Raw genomic sequence first — 14,134 nt, 5'->3', positions numbered from 1 at the left:
ATGTCACTTCCACCCGAATATGAAGAACAAGGTGAGTGCTGGGTCCCCCTTCTCCTGCTAGGAGGGTAAGGGGGCCTGGCAACTGGACTATCTGTGGACCAGACATGTGAGGGACACAGGAACTTTGTAATGTGTGAATTGGCCCTTGGAGAGAGGGCCATACCCAGGGCAGGCCACTGTATGACCTGGAGGACTGATAGCCCCACCTAATTTTTTTTCAAAAACTAGACTTTTTAAATTTGGGGTGTTACAGCTTTCATTTAAAGAATGAGAGCATTTTAAAAAAAGAATAGGATACTTAGTTTTTTAAAAGGGGAAGTGGAGGCCGATGCCCACAAACATGACTTTACTCCAAATGCCACACACCGACTAGTTCTCCTTGGCTAATGCAACACTTTCCCCTCCTCCTTTCACCTTTACCATGCTTAAGTTATCTCGGTGCTTAAAGGAAATCAGAGATAACTTCAGAAAGGTGTTTATTACAAGCAGGCAAAAAATCAGAATTTAATTCTGTTCCAGCCCATAATACATAGACCCAACAATGCATATGGTTCTTGGTTAGGATAATAGTTTATTCATGTAGCTTTTCTTCTAATTTTTAAATACATTTTAAAATAAATGTATAAAAATATACATTTTTTTAAATGTTCCATCTATTTTATAAACTAACTTGGGCTCCATGTTTTTTCCAGAAAGGAAAGATAGGGAATAAGCCTTTGTAAATAAATTAAATAAATAAATAAGGAAACCCTAGCTATTTTATTCTCTTAAGCCCCACGTGAAAATGTGGCAGCCCCACTGACAGACAAAAGCTCTGCTCAAGAACCCATTCCTGGGGGTAATGCTGCCACTGTCCACTTTCCCACCACTAATTCACAGCGGTAAAAGAAAACAGGAGCCCAGTAGAAATGCTAAAGACTGACATTTATTCCACCACAATGTTTCATGAATCAGGGCTCACTTCATCAGATACATTGGAGTGTACGTGTATAACTCTAAGGAAGCAATTCTAAACAGGTCTACTCAGATGTAAGTCCCACGTTATTCAATAGTGTTTACTCCCAAGGAAGTGTCTTTAGAATAACTGCTATCTATGTATACTCCAGTGCAGCTGATGAAGCGACCGTTGACTTGTGCTGGAATAAAGTTTTGTTAGTCTTTATGCTGCCTACTGGAGGCATGATTTATTTTGCTGCTACAGACTAACAAAGCTACCCATCTGGAATTATAAACTGGAGTACTTACTGTTGGTTAGGAGGTGTTCTTCTGCAAACTAGCCCTTCAAGGCAGGGACACACCTGGTTCAAGCTGAATGCAATACCTCCTTGAGGGATATAGCATCCTTCACCTAAATGCAGCCGTTTCTTGCAAACCATCTCCCCATGGAGGCGGGCACAGCATGCATCATGACCACAGTCTTTATCCTGGTGGCAACGGGCACCTGCAAGACCAAAAGAGAACCAAAATCTAGAACCAAAATCATTTTTTTTGCATTTCTTAGAAATGTAGCAAATTCTGCAAATGCAAAATGTCCGGATTTCCTTCCCCAAATTAATCCCAGTTTCAAAAGTTTAAATGCCTAAAAAAATTCTTACAATTCAGTGTTTAAGAACTGAGGCGAAAACCTCCCTCCCTAAATTAACATCACATAAGCTGGAACATTTTAGTAACTATTAGGCTGTACTCCAAACACTTTGCATCTGAAAATATATTGTAAGTTTCAGGTTTAAGAATTTGTATGAGACGCTTCTGTCCAAATATCCAAACATGTAACAAATCCTATCTATCCATCCACCCTGAAACTAGTGGCATCTCTTTCTTATCAGAAAGAAAGGCAGTGAAATCCCAGTCAATTAATGGGCTTAGAAGGGTATAACTCTGATTAGAATGGCACTGTCAGGATTCCAGAAGGTTTGGGAACATTTGCAATTTAAGAGTTCAGGTCTTTGACATTTGCCACCTAATTAATTTTCTTTGGATGAAAGGCACATGAATACAAATATGCAACAGCTATTGTTGCTTTTTAATTACAGGCCATATGAGATGTGTTCAGACTCAAAGGTAGCTGGTCTAAAGCCACATCTTCTGGCCTAAGAGCCCCACTCTCTAAACCCAGACAGCAGGCTGAGATTATTCATCGGTCACGAACATACTCCTGGCATGCATAGAAGCATACTCTCTTCCTTTGCATGCGCCAGTTACGTTAAATTAAGTCCTGATTCAATTCCCAATAGTAAACACGTACTTCTTACCCTAAAGTCAGAGAAAGCACCCTGCTTCTCCTTGCCTTACCTTCCTGTCCACCTGGCACAGTTGGATGGCATTTGCCAAACATGCAGCTTAAGCCCCTGGCGCAATGGGCATCCCAGCGACAATATTCACCTTCTTCTTGGAGGGTTAGGCAGAGCCCAAAATGGCGGTCACAGAAGAACCCCTGGGGGCAGTGTACCTCCTGGTTGCACACAGTCACCTGTGCAGAAAAAAACTTATTGATTGCATTCATAGCCCTCCATTCTTCTGAAGAGCTCAAGGCAGCCATCATGGGGTTTCCCAACCATCTCCCAGGCAGGCACTGACCAGATCCAGATCTGCCTAGCTTCAGCCAGGTAGCTGTGCTGTGTGGCTTTAGACAGTGTTGGACTAGGATCTGGGAGATCCAGGTTCAAATCTTCACCCTGACATGGTGAAGATGGTTGACCACGAAACAGTCATTCTCTCTTGGTCTAACCTACTTTGCAGGGTTGTTAAGAAGATAAGATACAGCAAGGACGAATGAATGTCGCCTGCTGCCTTGGATCCCGACTGGGCAGAAAAGCAGGTATAAATATCTAAATGAATAAATTTAAAAGGAAGCAGCTAAGGAAAGATGGGAGCAGATTCTTGACCTAACTTGGGGCCTTTTTAGTGGTGGAAAGTGCAGTCAAGTCACAGAGGTGACTTATGGTGACCCCACAGGGTTTATAAGGTAAGAGAGGTCAAGAAGTAAGTAGATGAGGTATTAATTTGAGGGGTTTCAATCTCAATCTTTTATTTCTCCAAATCTCTGCAAGCTGAGCCCTCGACTCTTTTCCCATAAACCTCTCACACCCATTCAAGAACATGTATTGGTGTTCAGGTCTAGCCCTTTGTACAATTTCATTGTCTTGCTATCTCATTCGTATGCTAGTTCCAGGCTGAGTCTTAGAAAAGGAAATGGGTTTGGAGGCTGAGCCCTTGTGAGCCTTGGCAAGCCCCCACCTTACCCCTCACACACCTTCCCGTGGTTAGTGCTCATGCCTCGTCATGAGAAGCTACACTTTCACACATCCAAGCATAACCCACAGTGCACTCCTATCCATGTTCACTCAGAGGTAAGTCCTGTTTTATTCAACGGCACTGGCAGGTGCTCTTAGGACTGGAATTCTGTTATCTAAAATGGTACACAATGCATGCTTACCGTAAGCTCCTGGCTAGGTGATGGCCGAGGGCCTTTGAAGGACACCACCTCGCTGGGATTCTGATAAGGCAATGAGTACATCCATGCCCAGATGTAGCCATGCACTGCCAGTGAGGGGCAGAGAAGGAAGATGAGAAGGCAGAGATCATTCTTCATCCTGAAGACCTGGGCTGATGGAGATGGTAAGACAGCAAGGCTGGGAAAGTTTATATAGTGAGGCCTATCTCAGCTCCTGCTGGTTCCAGTTGTTTGCCAATCTAATGGGGAGGAGGAGGTGGTGGCTGATCAGGGATTAGCAGCTTAGCATAATGCCTAGGCCCTCCTGGCGCTCCAGGAGAGCAAACGAAAGCCCAGAAGTCTGGCTCCACAGCTGCCAAGCAATACCTTCTGTCTCCGCATCCCAGATTGCATTGGCTGCGTTAAACATAGGAGCAAAATGGATTAATGTTATAAAACTATAAACAGTGTCTGGCATGGAAAAAGTTCACAGAGTTCACTTTCTCAAAAACACTGGGAACAGTGTCCTGTTATAACATTTTTTGCATGTTCCTTTTATTTTTTTAAATGATATGCTGTCTTTCCTTCTTTTGAGATCACTCCAGAGAGAGCAGTAAGACCAAGACAAACAGAAAGAGGATATTGGTCAGCAGGTGATTTAGGATAGGCTAAGAGAAATATTTCTTGAACACATGAAGCTGCCTTATACTGAATCAGGCCGCTGGCCTATCAAAGTCATTCTTGTCTACTCTTACTGGCAGTGGCTTTCCAGGAGGAGGGCTTTTGCATCACCAACTACCTGATCCTTTTAACCAGAGATGTACGGGATTGCGCCTGGGACCTTCTGCATGCCAAACGGATGCTCTGCCACTGAGCCATGGCCCTTTCATCATATATTTAAGCTGCTGATCGACATAAAATGTGGAAACACCATTTTTTATACCCAGTAGACAAGAATGATCATCTCAGATAGAAAGGGTGTACCCTTGTTCAGTCCAGGGTATACAACAGCTGTACTTCCTTGACAAAATCTCTAACAAAGCTTGCACATTTAAAAAAACAATAAGGAATACATTCATAAAAGTCTGTTAATATCTATAAGCCACAAGAACTGGAAATGGCGTCATGTTTAGAGGTGGAAACCTCCAACCACTACCACCAGATTGTCCAGTGGGGAGAAAAAACAAGCAACCTTCCCAAGGGCACTGACTGTCTGGCTGCTTCTAGGACCTAACTATACTGTACACATAGACTATGCTGGGGATCATAAGATCTGCATGGCAAAAGCAGGGTTGCCAGCTGCCAGTTGGGAAGTTCTGGAGATAGGGGAGGTACTTCAGAGGGGTATAACGCTATACAGTCCACCCTCCAAAGCAGTCATTTTCTCCAGGGGAACTGATCTTTGTTGCCTGGAGATGAGTTATAATTCTGGGAGATCTCCAGACACTACCTGGATGTTGGCAACCCCAGACAAAAGTCATACGGAATGGGGCTGCAGTAAGGAGGAGCATCGGGCGAGATTAAGCAGATCCCGCCTATAGCCCAAGAGCAGTCACAGTCAGGTTTCCAAGAATTCTAGCAGTCAGGCACAGTTAAACTCCATCGGGGCTAAGCATGTCCACAGAACATTAAATAGTACAGCCAGAAAAGGAAATCCAAAAGCCTGGGCTTCATAAGGCCTAAGGTGCCATATGACTGGTCCCTGTTGGCAAGTGACGACTGAGACAGGTGCTACCACCCAGACTTCGGCACAGATTGCCCCCTTCACCTACACAGACAACAGATTTTCTGTGAGTTTTACACTGCTGATGGAGTACAAGCTGTCAGATGGTGGGGACTTGTTAGAATGCTTGGCTTAAACCCTACATCAGGGCATAAAAATATCCAAAACTGAATGCACAATTTCAAGTAACCTTGGCAATACAAAACTGGCAAAATATACCTTTGTATGTAACATTTGTTGTCTTCCAGTCTTTTTGGAATATGGCTATATTTGTAGGGGATTAGTTGCATGGTGCTCAAAACTCAAATATCAGGCATTGGTGCTCATGGCAGATTTCCCCCCCTGCTATGTGGGAAGTCTGGGTTCAATTTCTGGTTGCTGCAGCTGAGATTTTGAGGAGAGGGACACGCTCCATAGCAAATGTTTTGCATGTGAGAGATCCCCACAGCTCTATCCACAGAGCCTGTGTGGTGGTTAGGGAGACCCAGGTTCCTGCCGAAAAAAAGCCCTGGCTACAGCTGTCATTGGTTATTGCAGACAAGTTCTGCTGGTTGCCGGTGGCGGATGGGGACTGCAAAGATGAAGGACAAGGAACTGATTTTGTCACTGACTGAGAGGATCAGGAACCTCTGGATTACCTCTCCTCTGACCCAGCAAGAAGAGCAAAAAGGGAAGACCATCATTTATGTCAGGAGTAGGTAACCTTCTTTGGCCCAAGTGCAGAAAAAATGCCATATAATCACTTTTATGTATACCCCCCACCTTTCTCTCCAGTGGGGATGCACAGCAGCATACATCTTTCTTATCTCCTTCATTTTATCCCCACAACAACCCTGCGTGGTAGTTTAGGCTGAGAGTGTGTGATTGGCCCAAGGTCACCCAGTGAGCTTTCCTGGCAGAGTCGGTATTCAAACCTGGATCTCCCAGATCCTAGTCCAACACTCTTAACCATTATGCTGCCTATGAAAAGGCTGGTATTTCAGCAAACAAAACTGGGGAAGGGGATGAGGGCTGTTCCCAGCAGTGTTGCCAGTGCCTTGGTTGCCTGGCAGAGGTCTGGCCCTGGGCACCATGCAAAATGGTCTCTCCCCATCTGCTGCCAGTTGTACAAGTTTCCTGTTTTTAGGAAGTTGTCTACATACAGGCGCACTGGTAAGTATGATCTGCTACTCTAAGTGGGACATTCTACATTACCACCTCTGAAATCTGCCACCTTGTTCTGTTGCATGTGTAGATCGGACCTCAGAATATAAACATGTTTGTGTCCATAAATTATGTCTGGTGAGAAGGCACTATTAGATAGTGTAGTCCTCCTGAGTCAAGGGACACCCAAGAGAAGGTGTCCTTTTCAGTATACTCAATCTGATCTCTTAAAGTTGTCTATAAAGAGACAGAAAAATAGGTCCTGGTGATCTTTGAATGGACTAATGTGGGATGTATGAGAATATGCAAGCTGTCAAGTTACACAGAAATCTTAATCAGGCAAAAACCAAAAAACAAATGTATCCCTTATTCTCAGGCTTCACCTGGCCAATTATCACTTCTTGCGTCTTTATCATGCAAATTCCTTCCAAATTTTTTTTATTCCCTACTGCTAAGTTGTGCCCTTACCTGGATGGTCCAGGCTAGCCTGATCTCATCCAATCTCAGAAGCCAAGAAGGATCAGCCCTAATTATTTAGTTGGAAGAACACCAAGGAAGTCCAGGGTCTCTGTGTAGATGCAGGCAATGCAAGCACCACTTCTGAAGTCTCTGTTGCCTTGAAAACCCTGTGGGGTTGCCATAAATCAGCTGTGATTTGATGGCACTTTCTACCACCTGCTAATGTTGTATAGGGCATGCTACCTGTCCATGTAGTTTATTTACTTACTTTATTCATAGGCCATCTTTCTCACTGCAACACTAAGCCGATTACAACACTTTAAAAACTAGGCAGCAGCAACAGTTTATGACACCCAATAAACAATGCAACGGAACTGGATTACAAAATGAAGAAAACAGTGCAGTGAAAAAAACAGCAGGTTGGGTCCAGCCAACTTTTTTTGCTCTATCTCACCCAATTCCCCTCCTTATTACAGCCCCCCCCCATCCCATGTGGTTTTTGTCTCTGCAGGTCCTCTAATCCACAGAACAAAATTTGTGTTCGTCAAAAGGGACTCCCTCCTCTTCCTTTGTCACCAGCAGAAAAGCTGGTGGATCCAACCCAGTATAAGAGATGACATTAAAAATGACCATTAAAATGTAAACAAAAAAGGGGGTGTGTATTACAAAAATTAGAAAAAAATGCAATAAAACAAGCTAACAATACAACAAACAGTGCAGAACAATACTATTCCCTTGATTTATTCATGTACAACATTTGCATCCCACATTTCTGTCCAATCAGGGACAGGAAGGCCACTTAAACAAATGTTTTCTTGGATCATCATGAACATTCATGCCATATTACCCACTTTTCTGTGTGGCACTTATTATTGTAAGGCATGTTACCATTACTAGCTCTTCTTGCAAAGAGGGATGTATACGTGCTGGAACTTTCATCTCAACAAATCTCCACACCTCCATACTGCCCTTACTCATCTCCCCCCAGTGATGGCTTTAACACCTTCTTTAATGAGACTGCAAATGACATATTTACTTTCCTGATGTCTTTAGCACTTTCTAGATACCCTGGATAGATTGGTGCAGTTAGGAATGGGATGAATAGATCTCTGGACAAACAAGCTTCCCGTTGTTTTGGATTGCTCTGACTGGATTCCTCAGCAACTTTGCCTGTGTCTCCAGCAAGAAGATTGTTGCTGTTGTTTTTTTAAAGACATCCCCATCACATACTTACCTTCAACTCAGAGCCAATTTAACAATCAGAAAGCCTAAGGGGGTGAAAAATCGGTTGGCATTAGAATTGCCAACTGCCTGGAGTGAAAAACAACAACAATAACATATCACTTTAATGGGATGCTATTTACCAGGTGAAATTATTTACCTCCATGTCATGAAAACTTTCAGCTCCCTATTTCCATACTTTGAACCTCTATTAAAGGGTCAGGACACTTTTCTCCAGGCCTGTTGACAACCTTTGTTAGGCGATCATTCCTGGAAAGAGACCTTGAAATCTCTTTGTGCCATTTTCTCAGGGGTAACTTGGTATGAATTCAGCTTTGTTTCCACAGCACATTGAAGTGTTTGTAGTGGTTTAAACAATGTTATAGCACTCCCCCCACTCTAAGAAAAACCGTAAAAAAAATCACAGGATAAAATAATTCAACCCCAATAAAACAGATGATACAACATAGCCAACTTTAAATCAATCAAATGCTTTTGAGGCAAAAAGAAAAAAGAAAAGGAGCATTGTGCAACCTCTCTGAAATCTTGGGAAAGATGTGGCTTTTTAAACATCCTCAACAGGAAAAAAAAAGTTGCACTGTTTTGAAGCCAACTTCATAAAAACCTTTGTTATCCTCAGATGCTACATCGATGGTAACAGAGTTTGCTGCTTCATCTTTATTTATTTATCATCCTTCCTTCTTGTTGTAACTCACAGAAAATTACAGAATTATAAAAACAATGCAATAAAGACCAGGATAATCTTACAATAAATAATGCAATCAAAATAGATCGCACCATTAGACAACAAACAGTGCCATGAAACTGGATTACCCCATCACAGAAGAATGAAATAAAATGGCATAATATGTCCAATAAACAACGTGGGGGGAGGGAGAGAGAGCAGAACAGAAAACTGCCAAAAACATTTACACAAGATAAACCTTATGAGCCTATACTCCGTGTAGATGGCCTTGCCACAATTCTGAATTACCATGTTCCTGTTCTCTTGGTAAAAATTCCTCCTGAACAATTCTGCTTTATGCATTCTGCCGTAGGATCTCCTTAGAGAAGCGGGTCCTAGAAGGTGATAGGTGGGGTCATCTGGAAAAAAGCAGTCCTTCAGTTCCCAAGGACTTTAAAGAAGTGGGCTTGAGCTGTGAGAGTGCATCGTGGTTATTACGTGGTACAGGAAACCCAGTAGCAGGGAGTAGCTTGCTGGTGGGTCTATGGAAACCGGGTGGGCAACCTGCTTTCTTGGGAGTTGCTACCATTCAATAAATTGGGGCTTGCTTCTGAATAAATACGCATCGCATCGCATTGTTCATGTCTGCTGATCGCGATGGCAGGCCTCAGGCTTGTCTGGAAGCCCCTCGTTCGCTTTGCGAGGATTTGGCAATGGTAAAGGAAAGGTACAGGCTCCGAAGCATTATTGTATGTTGCTTGCTTGTGGGAGAGAGAAAGACATGAAAACATTTGTCCAAGAAATCTTGCCCTAAATCTGTGAATGAGCAAAACATCTGTGTCTGTTTTTGGGTTGCCAACTCCAGATTGGGAAATACCTGGAGATTTGGGGAGTGGAGCGTAGAGAGGGTGGGGTTCGGGGAGGGGTATAATGCCATAGGCTCCATATTCCAAAGCAGCCTTTTCTCCAGGAGAACTGATCTGTGGTCTGGAGATCAGCTGTAATTCCAGGAGATCTCCAGCCACGACCTGGAGGTTGGCAATCTCAGCTTGTTTACCGTGTACCTCCCACCTCCGCCTTTAAAGATTCAGCACAGATAAATCTACGGCTTAAGGGCACTTACTTCACTTATCCTTTTTGTTTTCCCTATATTTGTAATGCAAATGTCTGTACATTGCATTTTTAAAAATTTGCCACCTTCCCAGTTTTATCCTGTATCAATCGCATTCATACGTGCAGTCACAACCACGCTTTTAGTGGCAACCAAGTGCAAAAACGCTGTACCAGGACAGTTTGCTCGGTGTATCAGCTGGATTGCCTTCTTGCCTTTTCCAACCAATTTTCTACCCTATACTTAAGCTCGCCTTTAAGAATCTCTGTCGCTGCTGGGAGTTCCTTTGTTTACTTTACGAGTTATATCCTGTGTCGGATTAGTTCTTCCTGCTAAAGGGTCCTCCGCCCTCCGAAATCCTCAATTTGCCTTTGCTTGAGGTTTAAAACGCACAGAAGGCTGGATTTCAGTCATAAGCACTATAAAAGGCTCTTCAGCAAACCACTGAACCAGCAGAGGGGGTATAGCTCAGTGGTAGAGCATTTGACTGCAGATCAAGAGGTCCCTGGTTCAAATCCGGGTGCCCCCTCAACAGATTTTTTTTTTTCTGGAAAAATACTGTTCATTTAATTTTTTTGCTGTTTGTTCAAAAGCTTCGCCATGCTGTTACAGTTTAAACATTTTTTTCTTTTATGGATGAGGACAATATTTTATAGGTTTCACAGCACAGAAATGGTGAATTAAGAGGCTACTCTGGTAGGACTTTTCTTTAGCTGTGACAGATGTTCCCTGCCAAGGATTAAATTCTGCTATCTTTTAGACTTAGCCAGTAACCTTGCTAATGACCTTTCAAATCTCTGCAAATTTGCATTTGCCCACCGTTTTCCATTGTTTATTGAATGTCCCAAGACTGCTGATTATATTGTCTTACACTGTGTAATCCTCCTTGACTATCAGTGAGAAAGATGGACTATAAATAATATAAATAAATACAATTGAAATTTAATGAGGACAAATGGGGAACAACAATGTTATTTTCTATTTGATGTTATTACAGTTCACCAGATGTTTAGGCTGGAATTTTTTGGTCCTTCATCACTTGGATTTTATCCAAGAATCTAGGAGTCGGTGAGGTATCATTTCAGCATGTGGCATGTTCTAAGCAGTGCGGCTGTTTATTATTATTATCATCTTCTTTATTATTTTCCTCCAGTAGCTCTCAGGATGGCGTACATAGTTGTCTTTCTTGCTGTATATTATCCTCACAACAACCCTATGAGGTAGGTTAGGCTGAAGGTGGGTGTAAGCTTCCAGTTAAAATATATGGCTTCCTCCTTCCTAAGAAGCTATGATACCATAAGAGACAAATATGATATTCCGCTTTAACATCTATCTACAATCCATGCCATGGTAACATTGAGACTAGACTATGCAATGTGCTCTACATAAGTCTCCCCTCAAAGTCAACTAGACTCCACTTGGTATGCAGCTTGGTGGTTATCGTGAGCTAAGAGGAGCATGAATATTAGTCCCATCCTGCAGTCACTCCATTGGTTACCCATCAGTTACCAGGCTCCATTCAAGGTATTGACTATCACATCCAAAGCCCTTCATGGCCATGGTCCCTCCTATCTGCAGGATTGCCTCTCTCCCTATGCCTCGCCATGGCAGCTTCTCTCAACTGAACAGGGCCTTCTGCAGATGACACCCTGTAAATGGGCAAAATCCACAGCTGCCCATACACATGCATTCTCTGCAGTGGCCCCCACCTTACAGAATGTCCTGCCAGAAGAGGGTAGTAGGGCTCCCACTCTCTTAGCTTTCCACAAAGTATGCACAAATCATTCAGGAGTGCTTTTTTTCAAGGTAGAAGGGTTGTGCTGTAAAGAAATGGTTGAAAGAGATACTTTGGCAAAGTGACAGAGACTATGTACTACGCTACTATGTACATACTGGGGAAAATCTACATTGTTTAATATGTCATGTTTAAATGTTTATGCTTTGTTTCAGCATTTTTTCAGTTCTGTGTTTGGATTTATGCTTGTTTTAAAATACAATAAAAGCATTTCATCACATTTATACCTCCTTAACTGGCAGATTTTGTAAGCTGCAGCCTTCAGCTAAAAACTTTGCACTACATGCTGTAACCTTTGGGTTTTCATCTATCAACAGAATTCTTGTATTCTCAAATTCTGAGTGGCCAGGGTGCCTATTAATTATAGTAGAAACAAAGTTAATGCTCGTAATTTTCCATATCCCAGGTGAGATCTGGCTTCCATTTTTCTGCCTGAATAGGCAGCATTTCCGTGTATAAAACACATACAGAGAGGGGCTTATGATATTGCCATATCCATAAGACTTCTTAATACTATGAGGGCAAGTCTGACCACTAACAGACTTGGATGCACACCTTAACATGAGTGCGGTCAAACATGGGTTTGAGTGTGTCAGTGAAGCTGAGAGCAACACCATCAGGAGCGCAGGCTTGGTCAAGAGTCTAAACTCCTGGAAGAGTCACTCAAGGTGAAAATGGTCAAAGCTAAGACATCATATTAAGATACATGCACTCTTCAGGAATCAATGGTCACATCAGTAGAAGAGAATTGACTGTTCCAATGGTGATAGGAGCAGAGGAATTCTTGAAGGCTAGCTACTGGGAAGCAGCAGTAGTGGAAGGTGACACTGATGGAGGATCTTTCACAGACAACAGCAGTGTCACTTCAGCTAGCCCTGGTTAGTACTGTGCAGAAGAAGGCTATGGTTAACCACTTCTGCTAATCTCTTACCTTGAAAACTGTGATGAGATAATTCAAAATGAAAGAAGATATAGTGCTGGAAGACAGGATGCCCAGGTTGGATGACTCCCAATTGGCTACTGGGGAAGAGCCGAGGACAAGTACGAATAGTGCTGTTCTTAATGATGGGAATGGATTAAAGCCAAAAGAACATCTAGTTACAGATGTGAATAGATGTAAAAGGAATGTCCAAAGCTGTGCAGCACACATAACAGGAACATGGACCGTGAGAAGTATGAAGCCAAGTAAGCTAGAAATCATAAAACAAGAAACGGAATGTTTAAACATTGCAATCCTAGGTGTGAGTGAACTAATGTGGTCTGACTCAGGACATTTTCAGTCAGAAAGCCACAAAATGTTTTATTGTGAAAATGACAAATTCAAAAGAAATGGTGTTGCTCTAATTGTGAGGTAAGATAGCATGAACACTCAAGAGCTACAATGCAAAGTCTGACCGATTAATATCAATTAGACTTCATGGAAGGCCTGTTAACATAACCATCATTCAAGTTTATGTCCCAGTTAAAGAAGCTGATGAGGAAGAAATCAAAATTTTTTACACAAGTGTCCAAGAAGAAACTGATCATACACCTAAACAAGATATACTGATAATCATAGGCATCTGGAATGCAAAAGTAGGAGACAAAGCAGAAGCAAACATTGTTGGAAAACTTGGACTAGAATAACAAAATGAAGCAAGAGAGCAACTCATAGAATTTTGTGAAGCCAACAACCTGTTCATTGCTAACACATGCTTCAGCACTGCCGGTGCCAGGGTTTTTGGCGCCTGCGGCCATCCCCTTATGTGCGCGTGCACAGCACGCGCGTGCCACAGACTGTGTGATGACATCATCACGTAGCGCAAGCTGGGGGCATTTGCCGGCGGATGGCTGGAGTGGTGGGTGGAGGCTGCTCTGTTCTCCACACGCTGCCCTGGCAGCGGCTCGTGGCTGCTGCGCCTGGCTGGGGGCGTGTGGCGGCAGCGGTGGCGGCACAGGGCTGGCTGGCTGCAGCAGCTGCGGCCCAGCCACACCAGCTCTGCGGCATGCGCCTCTGCCCCTGACACCCCTCTGGCACCCCTCCGGTGCCCTCACGCCCTGAGGCCACTGCCTACCTGGCCTCAATGGGCGCGCCGGCCCTGTGCTTCAGACAACCAAAAAGACGATTGTATATGTGGAAATCACTGGGTGACTAATACAGGAACCAAACAGATTACATAACTGGAAGCAGAAGATGAAGAAGGTCTATTCTGTCTACTAAAACAAGACCAGGAGCTGATTGTGATACAGATAATGAGTTGCTAATATCAAAAATTAGACTAAAGCTGAAGTGAAACACTGAAAGAATCATAGTGCCAGAATACAATCTAAATAATATTCCTGAAGAATTTAAAGATGATGTAAAGAACAGATTTGCAATGGTAAGTTTAATTGATGATGAACCAGAAGAACTATGGGCTAAACCCAGGGATATTATCAAGGAAGTATGTGCAAAGACTATTCCTGTAGCCAAAAGAAAGGAGAAGTCTAAATGGATGACTGAAGAAACCCTTATGCTAAAGACAGACAAGAAGCAAAGGCAAAAGGCATCAGAAAGGAGTCAGAATTCTCAAAGCAGCTTTTCA

The 14,134-nt window shown here is 43.0% G+C and overlaps 1 non-coding gene across 1 annotated transcript; it reads left to right on the top strand.

The window, feature by feature from the left end:
• Positions 1 to 10,232: 10,232 nt before the first annotated feature.
• On the top strand, positions 10,233 to 10,304 carry TRNAC-GCA (transfer RNA cysteine (anticodon GCA)). The gene has a single exon. It is a non-coding gene; the product is annotated as a tRNA-Cys (tRNA).
• The last annotated feature ends 3,830 nt before the right edge of the window (positions 10,305 to 14,134 follow it).

Source organism: Eublepharis macularius, chromosome 12 (assembly GCF_028583425.1).
Source record: "Eublepharis macularius isolate TG4126 chromosome 12, MPM_Emac_v1.0, whole genome shotgun sequence".
Classification (NCBI taxonomy): Eukaryota; Metazoa; Chordata; class Lepidosauria; order Squamata; family Eublepharidae; genus Eublepharis; species Eublepharis macularius.
This window is presented reverse-complemented; position numbering and strand designations above follow the sequence as displayed.